Raw genomic sequence first — 16316 nt, 5'->3', positions numbered from 1 at the left:
ACACTTAGCGTGTACGGTTACCTACAATCCCACATTTTACTTTCGATGTTTGTTGTATGATTCAGTATCAGATCTCTTTGAGTCGTTCTTGATAGACTCTGAATCTTTGCAGTTGCGTTTATAGAGTATTTTAATATTTAAATACAAACTAATACGTATTTTCTGATTATTACTAAAATTGCCACACACTGTTCTATGTAATAAGGCATATTGCCTGGTCGTTCTTATCTGAGATGCCACCCAATAATTCATTTTCACCCAATGGCACTAATGTACTTTTTCCATTGTATGTTTACGAACATTTATAATCGAATGAAAACTATTTTTTAAACACTGACGTCTATATTTCTCAGAGTAAATTTTCATATTTTGCCTGAATCACAGACTGTTCAGAAGCATTTGAACATACCTGTGTAATGCTGAACTGGCCACTAGACGATACAAGAGCTGATCTTGTCTGCGAAAAGGTGTCAAGGAGTGTTGTGACGACGGAAGAGAAAAAGTAGCGACAGAATGGATCGATCAGCAAACACATCAGAGATATTTAAGCTGTTCCAAAGCTGTCCAAGTCGTCTGTTGGTGATATAACTGTGAAGTGGAAGCACGGAAAAAAATTACAGTTACATCGAGAACAGGCGTACCTCATGTAGTGACGGACGGTGACCGTTGAGCACGGTGAAAGGTCACTGCAACAAATCTCACGAAATCAGTGGAAGGGTTCCAAAATACTGCCATCAGTCCAGCTAGCACGTGACTGTGCACGGGGAGTTAAAAAGAATGTGGTCGAATGGTCCTCATAAGCGACACATTTTGGTAGTCAGTGCTTCACACTGTGCTTGAGGGTGTGTAAAGGGTGACGCCACTGGGCAGCGGCCAGCTGGGAACGAGTGACTCGGAGTGAAGGATCGCCGTATCCCCTGCAGCAATACGTGGCAGCGTTTGGGCTCGGCCAATGCCTGGAGAAGGTTGCTAGTCATAATGTGAAGCACCAACAGTGAAGACAGAAGAGCTGGTGTTGCGATGTGGGGGGTGTTTTCCGTGGCTACAGTGCATAAGAATGTGAACACATTTTATGGCACTGTGCAGTGTGTACTGTAACGGAAATGCTCGGAGACGAGATTTCTTGTATCAGCGTGACTGCAGCATCTGCGAGGCAGTGGTCCAACATTCCTGAAATGGACTGTCATGCGCAGAGGACATGGAACATCTCTGGTAGGTGTTATAACCTCGTTCCAGACCCCAGCGACCAATATCACAATATCACTACCTTCTCTGGTTCTAGTTGTTGAGAACGAATGGGCTGTCATTAGTAGACATCTAATTGAAAGTGCCACCAGCAGAGTACACCCATCATAACGTCAAAGGGTGAACGCATCCCACATTAGTGGCCGCTAACGGGCGTCCACATGCTTTTGGTCAGACTGTGTACGTATCTTTCTAGCATATATATGTCGCATAGTACAGCGTATAATCTGGAGCCCAACATTTCTTAAAAATTTAATGCAATACCCAAAAGGATTTATCATATGCAAGGTTGTCACAAGTCCGACCCCTTAGCTGAGTGTTATGTGCGGCAGACTCTCATGCGTGGGCCCAGGTTCGATCCCCAGTACTGCCAGGAATTTTGACTCGATATTCCTAAATTCAAAAATATTCTTAAATGGAATTTGCAAATACATACTTTCCTTGCCCATCAGTCAAGTGATACCATGGGAATACTCCATCATAATTAAATCATCTTACTCGATTTTCACCCAATACTCGTGCGTAAAGCTAATCGAATTACATTTTGATCACTTGCCAACTTCACATCCTTTCCCCCAAACACCTGCACTAAGCAGTACCAGCCTCCGTAGGGGCAAAGTCCGAATTCAGTTTCCATTATGTAATTGAAAGAAGAAAGTCACTCCAAATTAACAGTGAACTACGCCCCACCTACTTCGTACAACTCTTCACTGTCACTGTCACTATTGTCAATAGATCATTTATTCACCCATAATCCTTCAAAACTCCATTCCCAGACCCACAGGCGACAAAATGCGGCGTATATACCGACCACTTGGTCACAGAATACGAAGAGCCCCTACCTGCCCATCCAACCTTTTCCTTAAACATTAACCAAATCTCTTCTACATCTATCACCAGACTGACCATATAACTCTTCGTAACATAAGGCTAAACTCCACCAACCAAACCAGAGTTCAGAAGCTCGTATCACTTCAATTGACATACTATTTCTCTCAAACAAACTACGGTTCATTGGTCACCCGTTTTCTTCTGAAGACGAGTTGAGATTCCACCATATTTTCCTTCAACTTGTCATCCACGCCGAAGGCTACATCCCCTCCAACAAATACCCTCGTTGCCTGTTCTTTATTTCTCGTAAGCATCCGACCTACTTGTATTACCTAGCGCGATGACACTGGATTCGCATTCGGGGGGACGACGGTTCAAATCCGTCTCCGGCTATCCTGATTTAGGTTTTCCTAAATCGCTACAGGCAAATGCCGGTGGGTTCCTTTGAAACAGCTGATATCCTTCCCTAATCCGAGGCTGTGCTCCGTCTCTGATGATGTCGTTATCGACAGGACGTTACACACGAATCTCATTCTGCTACTTACATTCACTAAATAATTTATTTCGTAATCAGTCATCTTCATATTTTGATTGAAACTCCTCCAGCACCCCACTCACCAATCTCTCCCACAACACTGTAGTATGGTACGACAGCAGTACAATGTTCTCATCCACGAGATCCACGCCATCAACAAACAGGTTTTTATTAATGCATCACCTTTTCCAACACATACCCTATATCTTCATACTCAATGAATCCGCCTCCTACCTCACTTCTGTTAACCTTATATACTAAATTGCACCAATAATCAACTTCTCATGAAGCACGGTGGAATTGCTATCGGCCACCACAAGGACATTACTGTTCAGCCATAGCCCTGCACAGTACTCCCACTGAGCAATTCAACACCACCATACTTCAATCATTATTTGCCCCATCGCGTACAACTGGCCTCATCATTCCACGCCCAATGATTTATTGTCCCGTACACTCTGAACTTTTTCCACCTGTTGTATTGCCCTACTTCTAAGTAGCCAAAATAATCTCCAGTAGTGCTCCAGTGGTGGCTTCAGTTCACTGATGCCTCTCCGGGTGGTGGTGTACCGACTCAGTCTAAGAACAATTGCATCCCTCATGTTATCCTAACATCTCCTAACCTTCAAGGACACATCACTGCAGAAATCCTTGATCCTACTATCTCCTATAAGACACACTTACACGCTCATCATCCACCAACAATCCAAAGGCTATCCAATAATGCTACCATGTCAACTGCAATTCCTGCTCGGAATATGTAGATACTCAAACCAGAAATAACTCTCATGATATCACTCATAACTCTCCCTTCTGGAAAAATATCTTGTCAGGAGTCATATCTGACAACATACAAACGGAATCCATCTATCCTTATCGACTTGCACTCGGTCCACAAGCTGTATTCCTTCTGTACATTCCTCCTGTGCATTCCTTTCTGCAGACACGAGACTATGACACATTCAAATGCCATTTAAATTACAAAGACACTTGAAAATTTGACGAAATGCAAATATATTTATTGAAATAAATTTTCGTTTAGTAAAAGTATTATGTCTGTTTGTAATTTCCAGTAGCATTTGCAACTCAAGTCTGCAGAAAGGAACGCCGGAAAATACGGTAACCACGCGGAAGGAATACAGCTTTATTCAGCATATGGCCGAAAACATGGTATGACCTCAGGGTAATACAGACAGTCGTGACATTTCTCCTCATTTTTGTTACGGAAGCGTGCCAAGTGGACAATGAACTACTCTGTCGCGTGCGATAGCCAGTGACTGTGAATAGTATTGTTTACATTAATTTGTACAAAACGAGAGTACGTAGTGAAATAAATTGAAGCAATATCAAGAAGAATACGCCAAATTTGTAACTCTACAGGTTTCCTAAGGAACATAAGCAGAATGAAACAGCACATTACAGGAGTCTTTACTTACGATTTTCTTATAAGCTACTGACGTTTTATAGGAGAGTAATGTTTCTTTTAGAGAATAAGAAATAGTATGCTGCAGAGGACATAATGAATTGGAGAAAGACATCGAGTATTTGTACAATGACGCGAAGTTTTGTTCACTTCACTTTCAAACTAATGAGCCCATGAGAGTGAAATACGGGAAACTGGTATATGATGCAGTACCTAAATTATTTGACGTACCAGAAAAGCCACTGTAACTGCAGCTAAAAAGAAAGCTACCTCACTGGTATCATAACAAAACGACAAAAACAATAAAACTGATTCCCGATTGCAAAGAAACCATTTTCCCAACTGTTATTAATTGAGAGCCACAAAAGTCAGAATTTTTCAACACAACCGTCTTTCAAAGCAGAATTTACTCTAGTAAACAAGTATTCATGAACTGGGAAGTCAAGGGAAGTACAACAATGAGTAAATCTCCAGAATTCGTATAAAGTTTTCTTGTGTGAAAGAAAGTGCTCATCAAAATAATATCAGCACCAGGAAATTGTGTTTCATATGATTGAATCTTTTGTTTACATTCTCTTGCTTTCAGCTGGATAAACTGTAACACTGTACTGTTTCGAGAACGTTTCTTCATGAATCACTGTAGCTTACGTAACTTCATTCATGAGTTTTTCCATTATTTGTATTTATCTTCCTATCAGTCAGTTCTCTTGATATTTTAGTAACGCTTTGGACAGTAATAACTATTTCGTAAAATAAGTAGAAAATAATTAAAGATGAACATTAATCGTATGGCACATATGACGTTAAATCAAAAATTTCACAGCACTGAGTGTCAAGACCGGGTGTTAGTGGTGTGACTTTCCATGGGCGTTAGGGCGAGAAGAACAACAAACATAGATTTTGGGAATGTCTCGAAACGTGCACCAACTTCAACACTACGCTATCCATTAACTCATCTAGAAACTGTAAAATACCCTATCGTCTCACTGCTAACAACCCTACTACCAACGACCTAATGCTGCACAACAGTCGACAGTTTAGTGATAACCTAAGTGATGTAAATTATTTTCCATCCTACATTTCAAATATTTTACAGTTCCACATTCTGAAGCGCTCCCTAGTACATGAATGAAACATCACTAACTCACCATTTACTACTACTTTGCAGTATATACGAAATGCCACAAACAGAGCGCAATAGACAAAATCTTTATTTTCAGGCTGCGTCATATTTCTTCAATACCATCGTCATTTCGACGCCTCTGTTGGGATCTTCTTCAGGATATTACGGTTTCCACGGTTGACTGAACACTGACTATGCTGTCAACCATGGATACCACAAGATCCTGAAAAATATGCCATCAGATGGGTCGAAAAATCGATCATGCAGAAGAAATATGACGCAGCCTAACAACCCAGAAGGTTATACTTTCACAGAAAATGGCCACGAAAGCTTGCAGACTTACATAGAACATAATACCCCAATCACAGCACAAGCCAACATAAAACTCCATTAAAGCAAAGAAAACGAAACACTGCTCCTGGTCACAACTGTATTACGCACTAGCACCTGGAAGAACACCCACACAGCTTTCTCACCTCTACAATTTGAACTTTCATACAGGCTACTGTAGAAAACTTTTCTTTAAACGCAACAAACCCACCACTGACACGTCCTCCTACTGACCCAGCAACCACACATCCACCATCAGCAAGGTGTTCGAATCCATTCCCCTCCCCAACTCAAACGAAAACTCCTAAGCAAACACTTGACCCTTCATAAGAAGCATGATGGCTTCTATCCTAACTTCTCCTCTGATGACCAACTTAACCTTACCCACCTACAGCGTCACTAAGAAAATAGCCGTAAATCACCATATTTTGTGTCCCTTGACCCAAGGAACGCATATGACCCCATATGCCATTTCAGTCTCCTTTCGAAACTTAACGTCATTCTTTCTAATCAATTACCCTCCCTATGCAACCATAAATAAAACTAACTTCAAAATCTTCCATCTCAATACAGGCGTGCCCCATGGCTCTTTCTCCACTCTTATATGTTCTCTACATTTCAGGTATGCCTAAATTACCAGCTGCCCCCTTCCTTCTCCAGTACACTGCACTCCTGGCCCTAAACTGCAACCATCTGAAATTTCAAATGTCCCTCCAACTCCTTCTGGTCCAATTTACCTCCTAGTGTAAACAGTGACTCACTAAAGCCAAGCCATCCAAGACGCAGTCAATTAATAAAGGACGAATTATCAGCATCTTCCATCTACTCAACAGTTTTAACCCTTCTCATTAACACATAGGCACCTCAGACCAACCCTCGATTGTAAATTAGCATTGAAAGCGAACCTCCGAACCATCTAGCAAAAAGGCCCTACTACAGCAAAACTAATAAGAAGTCGAACATGGAATCATCGTTGATCCATTATGGATCGCAGGACGACGGCTGGCATCAACTTCTTGATGTAATAATTTACCAACAGCCGAATATATTGCAGAAATTTATTTTATTTTATGAACTTCTATGTGTTACCAGTTTCGGCATTATACTGAGTGGAGCCTGAAGACGGCATCAGTATAATGCCGAAACTGGTAGCACAGAATTTCATAAAATAAAAGAAATTTATACAATATATATGGCTGTTGGTAAATTATTCCATCAAGAAGCCGAACATGGTGTTGCATCCCACCCCAATATTTCACACAGATGGATTCTTAATGTGACACATCCTGTCTTATGCCAATGTTACCTGGACTTTCCTCCAGAAAAAGTTTTACTACTCCCTCAAAATGCTCAACAGCAAGCACTCCATCGCGCCTTCCATATCTGATTAGCACCTTGCCTTCCACATCTGTCAATTCATTCCGCCCAGCATTCTGTTGAAACCTACCGATTTATCTTTTGTAAAAGTAAATTAAAAACCCCATTCCCTACCAGAGTACGTAATTTACTCATAGATTTACCCAGCCTTCCTGATTTAATAGTACACTCCTGTGTCCCTCCATGTCCCATGTCAGGTCTCCACTTCACCACACACACCACTCACTACTTCCTACCTCTTTTACAAACATTTGGTTCAGGCTACTCCCCTCCCACTCCCCCATCCACATCACTTTCGAAGCACTCGCCTTCCAACCCCCCACCCTCTCCAACCTACTGTTTATTTACTCTAATTTCAGTAAAATGAAATGCTCCATTTTTGCAGTTGTCAGTACGTAAATAAATATGATTTTATTTTACTTATAATTTGCAGTTTACTAGTGGGTGCTTTAACAGATCTAAAAACGAAAACTTATTTTACATTTATAATTTTATACAAACTGTTTTCATGTATTTTGTAAATGCTCTCTGGTGAAGAGTTATTATATACCACTGTCAGTTCACACTCGTCTTCATGAGCAAGGGAATAAAATTACAGTAAAGGTTATGTGCCTGTTGACGAAGACATTGTTGTTTTAAAATCAGCTTCAAATATTTCAAAATACGAAGAAAAGCAATATATGAATAGCGTTTGGTTTAAACAACAAAATATTTGCCTGCTAACGCCCCCGTTTCTAATGCTGTGGAAGCAACAGGATATTTCTCCCTTGACACAAAAACACATAGGATACACATATGTCAAATTAATTAAGAATACCTCACATATGGTGCTTTAAACACTTGTGCGAGACAGTTATAGAAAAAGGTGAAGGTCTGTATAGGACTAAAAGAACTAGTCTGGGCTTGTAGTTGTGAATGTCATAGTGACTGAAAGGTAGGGTGCCCACTGACTTGAATTTGAAGTCTGCACAACCAACGTTGTTTGCACGGAATAAATACACAACAGTCTTATTATAAAAGAAAGAAATATAAAATTCTCTTTCCTGTGGAGTTCCCTTTATTTAAGACAGCAACAGCAATTATAGAGGTGTGAGTCTCAGAAGTGATTTTGAAGTTACTCGTGTGACCAGCACGTGGCGTGTGCATAGTGCAGCTACAGCTCCAGAATCGTATCGTCGATCAGTTATAATGCCTACGACTCGTTTTGGCGGAATAACAACAGACGGGAAAGGAAACGTCAGCAATGATTGGGGAAGCTGGTGTGCCGGGCAGCCTATGCTGCGCCTGCCGGAACGAGCCGTCTGTGCCGTGCTGCCTGGGCAGTGCCTGTGCAGCCTACCCTGCGTGTTGCTTACTTACCGGGTGCTGCGGTGTGTGGCGGCGCGGCCTACCCTGCCCCTGCTGGCACCTTTCTGCCGCTCATCTCTCACTGACCGCCCACCTTCACTTCCCGGCGCCGACTGCCCTCCCCCCTGAGGGGGCGGCTGGTACTGGCGTGCCGGGTCGATACGCTGGCCGGTCGCGCAGCCGCCGTGGCCGATCACCGGCTTTCCCTCCCTGGCATCCGCTGCCTTCCGCCCTCTGGGTTTCGCGGCTGTAAGGACGTGACACGAGCGCGCACGTAGGCTGCAAAATAAGCGGCGGCACGTGATGCGAAGATGAAATAGGAACTACAGCGGCTATTGGAATACCACGTACTCAGAGGATAAACTTTATTGTCTATCATAGCAAATGCAGGGGGCACAGAGACCATTAGAATTGATTCTGAGAACAAGACCACAGGCCGTGTATTATTTGATTTACCAGTTCCAAAAGACCCGCTAAACACTGTTTTTTTCCATTTATTTTCCGAATTCGAAAACTGAGTAATCATTATGTATAGCTCCTACATTATTCGAAATATATTGTTATTAAATACATTTCGTGTTTTATTTTCGGATGCTACATGAGTTTTCTGGCTGTCCAACACGCGAACATGCTATGCTGTGCGAGTGTTTGTCCTTGAGTTTTATTAACACTCGTACTGTGCACTAATATCACAAGTAATTGGAACCTCTTAAAGTTGGCTAGTAAGACACCATAATTGAAATGTTTGGAATTCGTGGCAGAAATAATGACTTTTCTTTTATTTCCCTGTTAGTATTTCTGTTTCTATAACGATCTATAATAGCTTTTTTTGGAGACATATCTGGACCACTGAGTGAAGTTTACTCTTTTGCATTAATTTATCACATAATGTAAGTAAGCACTTTTTCTTCCCGTGGTCTGATATTCCGTATTCGCTGTTATGTTTGCTGAGTTACAACTTTTTCTTGTTGCTATGATTGTTTCCTACACGACCATTCATTATTTACATCATTTCTATCTGTAAGCTAACACACTTTTCGGATGTGTTGGTCCTCTGCACAACTCACTGGTTCGGAAACGTTCCTTAACATTCGAGAGTAATCGCAGAATCTTGAGAACATCAAAAACCAGTCTCATATCTCCGTAACGATGACAGCTTTCACCATATAGCCACAACAGGTGAACGGAGGGTAGTTTCAGACGTAACAACCACTGATTGGGGCCTCAGCTTCAGCTACAAACCCTTTGATACATACATACTGATTTTCATTATTTTCACCTATCAAAAGTGTGCCTCAGCCGATGTGTGGAAATTCTGGTATATATCAACTGCACCGCATAAAAAAAATTCTATAGATCCAGCTTTCAGAACTTTGAACTGATGCTAGTTCTGAGTGGTGTTTAGCTTGCAACAAGTTCCCATTATCGCAAAGAATTTTCGTCACTCTCGTTATGCTGTTAGTAGAATTTTAGTGATTCACTACCTGATATTGTCGTTACATGATGTATTTGCTACATATCGATTGATGCTACCATCTAACCAGCAAAACTAATTAATAATTGTTGGTGTTGCCGTCGATATGTATCTAAGAGTAAGGCTGGTGGAGTGTTTCATGTGGAATGTAACCTTATACACTATGTGAGCAAAAGTATCCGGACACCCCGAAAAACAAACGTTATTCATATTTGGTACATTGTGCTCCCACATACTGCCAGATACTCCATATCAGCGACCTCAGTAGTCATTAGACATCGTGAGAAAGGAAAATGTGGCGCTCTGCGGAACTCAAGAACTTCGAACGTGACTGAGTGTCACTTGTGTCATACGTCTGTATGCGAGATTTCCACAGACCTAAACATCCATAGGTCCACTGTTTCCGATGTCATAGTGAAGTTGAAACGTGAAGGGACAAGAACAGCACAAAAGCGTACAGGCCGACCTTGTCTGTTGACTGAGAAGACCGCCAAAAGTTGAAGAGGGTCGTAATGTACAATAGGCAGACATTTATCCAGACCTTCACACAGAAATTCCAAACTTAATAAGGGCCCACTTCAAGTACCGTGAATGTTAGGCGGGAGGTGAGAAAACTTGGATTTCATGCACGAGGGGCTGCTCATAAGCCGCATATCACTCCGGTGAATACCAAACGACGCCTCGCTTGGTGTAAGGAGCGTAAACATTGGACGATCGAACAGTGGAAAAACATTGTATGGATTGACGAATCACGGTAGGCAATGTGGCGATCCGATGGCAGGGTAGCAGGTATGGCGAATGCCCAGTGAACGTCATCTGCCAGCGTGTGTAGAGCCAACAGTAAAATTCTAAGGCGGCAGTGTTATGGTGTGGTCGTTTCTTTCATGGAGGGGGCTTGCACCCCATGTTGTTTTGCGTGGCACTATCACAGCACATTGATGTTTTAGGCACCTTGCTTTCCATTGTTGAAGAGCAATTCCGGGATGGCGATTGCATCTTTCCACAAGATCGAGCGCCTTTTCTTAATACACGGCCTGTGGTGGAGTGGTTACACGACAATAACACCCCTATAATGGACTGGTCTGCACAGAGTCCTGACCTGAATCCTATACAACATCTTTGGGATCTTTTATAATGCCGACTTCGTGTCAGGCGTCCTGGCCGACATCGATACCTCTCCTCAGTGCAGCACTCCGTGAAGAATGGGCTGCCATTCCGCAAGAAACCTTCTAGCACCTCATTGAACGTATGCCTGCGAGAGTGGAAGCTGTCATCAAGGCTAAGGGTGAGCCAATACCATACTGAATTCCAGCATTACCGTTGGACGGCACCACGAGCTTGTAAGTCATTTTCAGCCAGGTGTCTGGATACTTTTGATCACATAGTGTATGACGAAGAAACGTGGGCACATTGAGGATGTGGTGGTCAGTGTTCAGGAATTTCAACTTACAAATATGTATTTGGGGTGATGACGTAATCAAAAAGCATGGTGAGTTGTGTCGCAGTTCAGTTATTTGGTGAGGCGCAACAATAATTCTCCTTCCACCTTGATGAGGATAACCTTAGTACGAACCACAAAGGATCACATTTTTTCTCCAGGGTACCATAGGGGAATCTGTGTACTTCGCGTTGTGCGTCCGTTGGTTGGTGCTGTGTGGACCAGATTTTACCACAGCTGGCTTGTGTATTTGGCTTCAGTTGTGCAGCGCAAATAGTGGTCAGTATATTCCGTGTGGTGGTTATACAGTGGCTACTTGTAAGTGGTTGTTTTATACTGAATATGCGTTATGCCTGCTACCAGCTTTGTTAACCTTAGGTAATCGCATTATTCGCTGGCAATGGTACCGAACTTTAATAGACCCCTTTCCAAGCTTTCGTTTTAAGGAAGGATTGAGTTGTTTTTAGTGTGACTGTATATTAGATGTTCTGAAGAGAATTTTGAAATATAAATTGTGCTGTCCACGCTAAGGGTCTTTTATCGAAAGATATCATTTTCAACTTACTGACTACTGTGTCTGTGTACGTTATACACTCTAGTATGTATTGTCGTTTCACTAATAATTAATGTATTTTCACCATGACAGTAAAAAAATCAAAGTAATTTTCCTGGCCTTCAGAGGATGTTATGTCTGGTATGTATTGCAATTTTGCAATCTTGGCTCGATTCTAATTCTGTTGTCCAATTGAGCAAAGGTATCCACGTGTGTATTGTATTTAAGTTGGTGGTGAAGAATCACCATATGTAACTGAAGGGCTGTAAGCTGCTGATAAGCTTATATTATCATGGCGTGAGGCAGCTGCTACATGTATTAATGATTACTGATCCAATCTATGTAAGTTACGTACGAATATTTACGTGTAGCATGACATAGTCAGATACTGGTTTATAGAATTTTCAATATGAAGATAATTATTAACAAGATGTTTTCCACATCAATTGCGCAGATTATAGATCCCAACAATGTAACAAATGTTAATGCATGTATAAGTAATGTGCTTCTACTACTGTACTGCTTTCAGCTATAAATAATGAGTGTTGCCAAGGAAATTTGAAACAGTTCGTATACTAACATCGGTGGAAATTAACAAATATATCCTACATGGTTTACACTTTTTTTTCTTAATGGCCTAAATACACTGAAAACGATCTGGCCACCCGTTTCGAAGTATAACAAAATACTAAATACAGCAGAGATATTTTGGCGTACATCATCTTACTTCATATTAGTCAGATTTGTACGTGTTGGCAAAGAATGATCATTCACGCGTTGCGCCAAAAATTAAAGAATATACAGCCATGTTACGATATGGAAGCACAGAGCAAAAGCAACTTCCAAACTAGCCTAGCTGTGAACTGCAGAACAGTAAAACATGGCGTAAACAAATGTATTGTTTGTTTTAGAAATGCGCATACAAGATGACAATGTTTTCGTCATATGTACTCGAGGGTGGGGCTGGTGGTGCACTGGTAAAAGACGGCCTGGCAATCAAAATGGCTTGGGATCAAACCCCATAGTCATTCTATGAAAGATTTCAGTTTGTCTTTATAGTAGCCTTCATCTCTCAACGATGCGAACATTTACCATGAACAAAGGTGTTTCGGACCCCACATTAAAGTGTAGGTCTTCTTTCCTTCTTTGATTGGTTATGGATCATAAATCACCGAAACAGTGTGCAACTGAAAGACTTGCAACAGCCTAGTGGGCCGCACAAAATTATAGCAATATATTCGAAAAAACTCATTCAGAAACTAAGAGAAACTTTTTAAACTGCGAAATAACTGCATGTTATAATGTCACCTGAAATCGATTGACGTTAACTTATGTTCATTACTTTTTATGCATTTTCATCTACCTGAAATTATCCTTTCGTACAATTACTTTCAAGCAAATTAAACACACGATATTCATACAGTAATATCATTTTTATAGATTTCAGAATAAACTGAGACAAGCGTACCTATAAAATTTTGTTAGGGACACACATTGAAAGACAACATACTGTATGACAAATTTTTTCGTTTTTCTTTTCTTTTCCCAAGCTCTATGGACGGTATCGCCTTTGCGGTGTATCATATTCAACCATGCATGTTCAGTAATGAGACATATGTAAGTTCAACATTTATTTTTACATATTTGTCACATTTTATATATTGATTTCTTCATTGATTTCTTAGCAAATGAAATAGGAGATGTCAGTTACATTATAGACGTATTTACACATTTATACAATGAATATGAACTTTACTATGGCGTTTTGAATAGAGCCATTCACCTTAGCAACTTGTGAAGACTATGGGAAAGCGAGTTTGTGATGGCTGGACAGGTGATAAAAGTGATAAAATCTCGTACCATCAGAATGTGAATGGAGCGCTACTTCCATCAGTTTTAATTTATGAATGAAACAACAACGTCACACGTATCTGGAGCTTACAATCAGCTCACGCTATGCAGAAAAACTATAAAAAGTAACACAAATTGAACAAGAAAATGTTATTGTGTATACTTCCAAAAATTAACACACTAACTCTTGCCAATACATCATCAGTTATTACACTTCACAAAGTATCTTGTAGTACATTTCTGTAATCGCGTTGATGTAGTCTCAGCAATATCTGGAACAGAGAAAATAGGAAATTAACAGCAGAAACATTTTCTTCGCAGTGGAAAGATCGTTCTGGTATATTAAAAATTTTGTCAGCAATGTCACGAGCTTTTAGTATTTCTGTGACGTAATATACTCACTTAAATGATAAAAAATATTTCAAGTGAAGGTTTTCGAACTCTATACACTTTGACAGAACATCACTAACGCAGTTGTGCAGTAAACGGTTGATACTTCATGTGTAAGTACGGAGAGGAGACAATCTTATAGACAATGTCACTCGTTACGGTCCACTGGAAGTAAATGTACTGTTAACAGCCCAATATCTCTTTTACAGTAGCTACGAGCCGATCCTTGTCGGTAGCACTACCTGTACAGAATGATGGGATGAGGAATTCAGTCAGTAGTTAACTTTAAACAGTAGTTAGTTACACAAGCCTGATATCAGTATAAGCTTCTTACAACAAATTCCACGTATAATTTAAGTAGTAGACTATATGCCATCTCTTATCATGTGACATAGTGAACAGCGATACCAGTTCTTGCATACTTGGTAAGCGAAAACCTGAAGTTCGAAACAGATCCGAAAATTGCAGATAAAATCAGCGTATCAACGTACACTGTACTTTTTACGAGTGTATATATGTAACGTATACCTTAACAATATACATCAATTAAAATGAATTTTACGCATATAATGAATAAGGCTACAGGCACTGCGCCATCATTATTAACGCAATTAAAACATCACAGTGGGCATTTGTAATGATCTAATAAATGTCATGAATTTCAACAAATTTTCGTATCTTTCGATATCTTTTTAATAAATAAATCTTCCAAAATCCGTCTATGTGCGCTGTTCATCTACTTGTATCATCGTTTTCTTCAGTTAGCTGACGTAGACTCAGCATACATTTTAACAGATCATAAGACTAGCAATCACCTTTTGCTTACCACGCTTTCCTGCTTTTGTCTATGCCTTCATTCACGGGGTAATTTCAGCTTTCTTCGAAATTAAAAGTGGGAACTTCTTTTTTTTCAGTTTGCTTTATATGACTTCTGTATAAAGAGAAAGTCCTTGGTGGGGTATGAATGACAGAAAATTCTAACCACAGTAAATCGATTCGGTATTAAAAAATGTAAACAAAAAATCTGCGTGTCACCTCCACTTTATTGCGTACCATTAAATTAAACCCCTTCAGGTGGCTGCTGATTGCGAGCCACTATCTTTTCCTAATTTAAAAGTCACTAGTCACAAAAAATGTAAATAATGGTAAAGCCTTGACGTGCACACGTAACTGATTCCAAGTAATCATTAATCAACTTTTAAAGCAAAAAGTTGACAAGGAGTGGACGAAATTAGCATGCTACGACCAATCAATTATTACGTTCGAAAATTCTGTAGTGCCTGCGAACTATCGGTCGTCATTAGATGAGTTCCTATTGCTCTTAGCGAAGGTCAATCGGCTGGCCGCTGTGGCCGAGCGGTTCTAGGCGCTTCAGTCCGAAACCACGCGGCTGCTACGGTCGCAGGTTCGAATTCTGCCTCGGGCATGGATGTGTGTGATGTCCTTATTTTAGTTAGGTTGAAGTAGTTCTAAGTTATAGGGGACTCATGACCTCATATTAAGTCCCATGCTGCTCAGAGCCATTTCAAGGTCAATCAGCTCTTCACAACAATAACGGCACACACTATTCTCTTAGTGTTTGCATAATCCTACAACTCTCCACATCGAACAGTCGATTCTTACACCGGGTTCCAAATTCTCACACCAAAAAATTACTGCGGCATTGAACATTAAGTGAGTTTATAGACTGAGACACTAATAAGACCTTAGATAACCATTCAGATCATCATACGATCTCCAATTACAATCACGACTCATTAACAGAGTCTTGTCTCCGTACAGGCGGCGTCATATAACTCTCTCTTCCAAAAAATATTTAACCTGCTCCTCACTACCAAACAGTCAGATCTCTCTTCTCAAGTCAAATATTCACCAGGTTACCCATTTATAAGAATTAACTAGCGGTGAATTTCAGCCACTCATAAGCATTAGTACACTAAAACATATTGTTCCAAAGGACACATATTAGCAAAATTTAATGATAATATCGAACACTCATTCGGTACATCTTATTTACAATCCGGCCACTGCGTCAACACGCTAAGACGGAAGAGACTACCGCCGCAAGACGGAATGAAACTCATTATTTCGTGTATTCTCATCCTGTCTGTCACATATCGATGAAGCATGTGGCAACGACTGACACGAGGAAAAGAGGCTAACGACTGCTATTGCAATCACTGACTGCTACTGGTGTGCGTGCAGCACCTGTTACCCACTCTAAAATGACCACAAAGTCGAAACAACAATGGCGGCTTTAAAGAAACGCACAGTCAATCGCGACAATAAAGTCTTTCACAGAATTTTACGAGACTGTGAATCCACAGCAAATACAAGCAAATACAATAATGCAAAGGAGGGGTCGGTTACCGTAGTTAAATGGTGAATCTTCCTTAGGT

The 16316-nt window shown here is 40.7% G+C and overlaps 1 long non-coding RNA gene across 1 annotated transcript in view; it reads right to left on the bottom strand.

The window, feature by feature from the left end:
- The window catches only part of LOC126284514 (uncharacterized), a 534021-nt gene extending 525710 nt beyond the window's left edge, over positions 1-8311 (bottom strand). The window contains exon 1 of the long non-coding RNA XR_007551491.1: positions 8224-8311. This is a non-coding gene — a long non-coding RNA (uncharacterized LOC126284514). The remainder of the gene's footprint in view (positions 1-8223) is intronic.
- Positions 8312-16316: the final 8005 nt, after the last annotated feature.

Source organism: Schistocerca gregaria, chromosome 8 (genome assembly GCF_023897955.1).
Source record: "Schistocerca gregaria isolate iqSchGreg1 chromosome 8, iqSchGreg1.2, whole genome shotgun sequence".
NCBI classification, from domain to species: domain Eukaryota; kingdom Metazoa; phylum Arthropoda; class Insecta; order Orthoptera; family Acrididae; genus Schistocerca; species Schistocerca gregaria.
The sequence above is the reverse complement of the archived record's forward strand: the minus strand, read 5'-3'. Positions and strand labels throughout refer to the sequence as shown.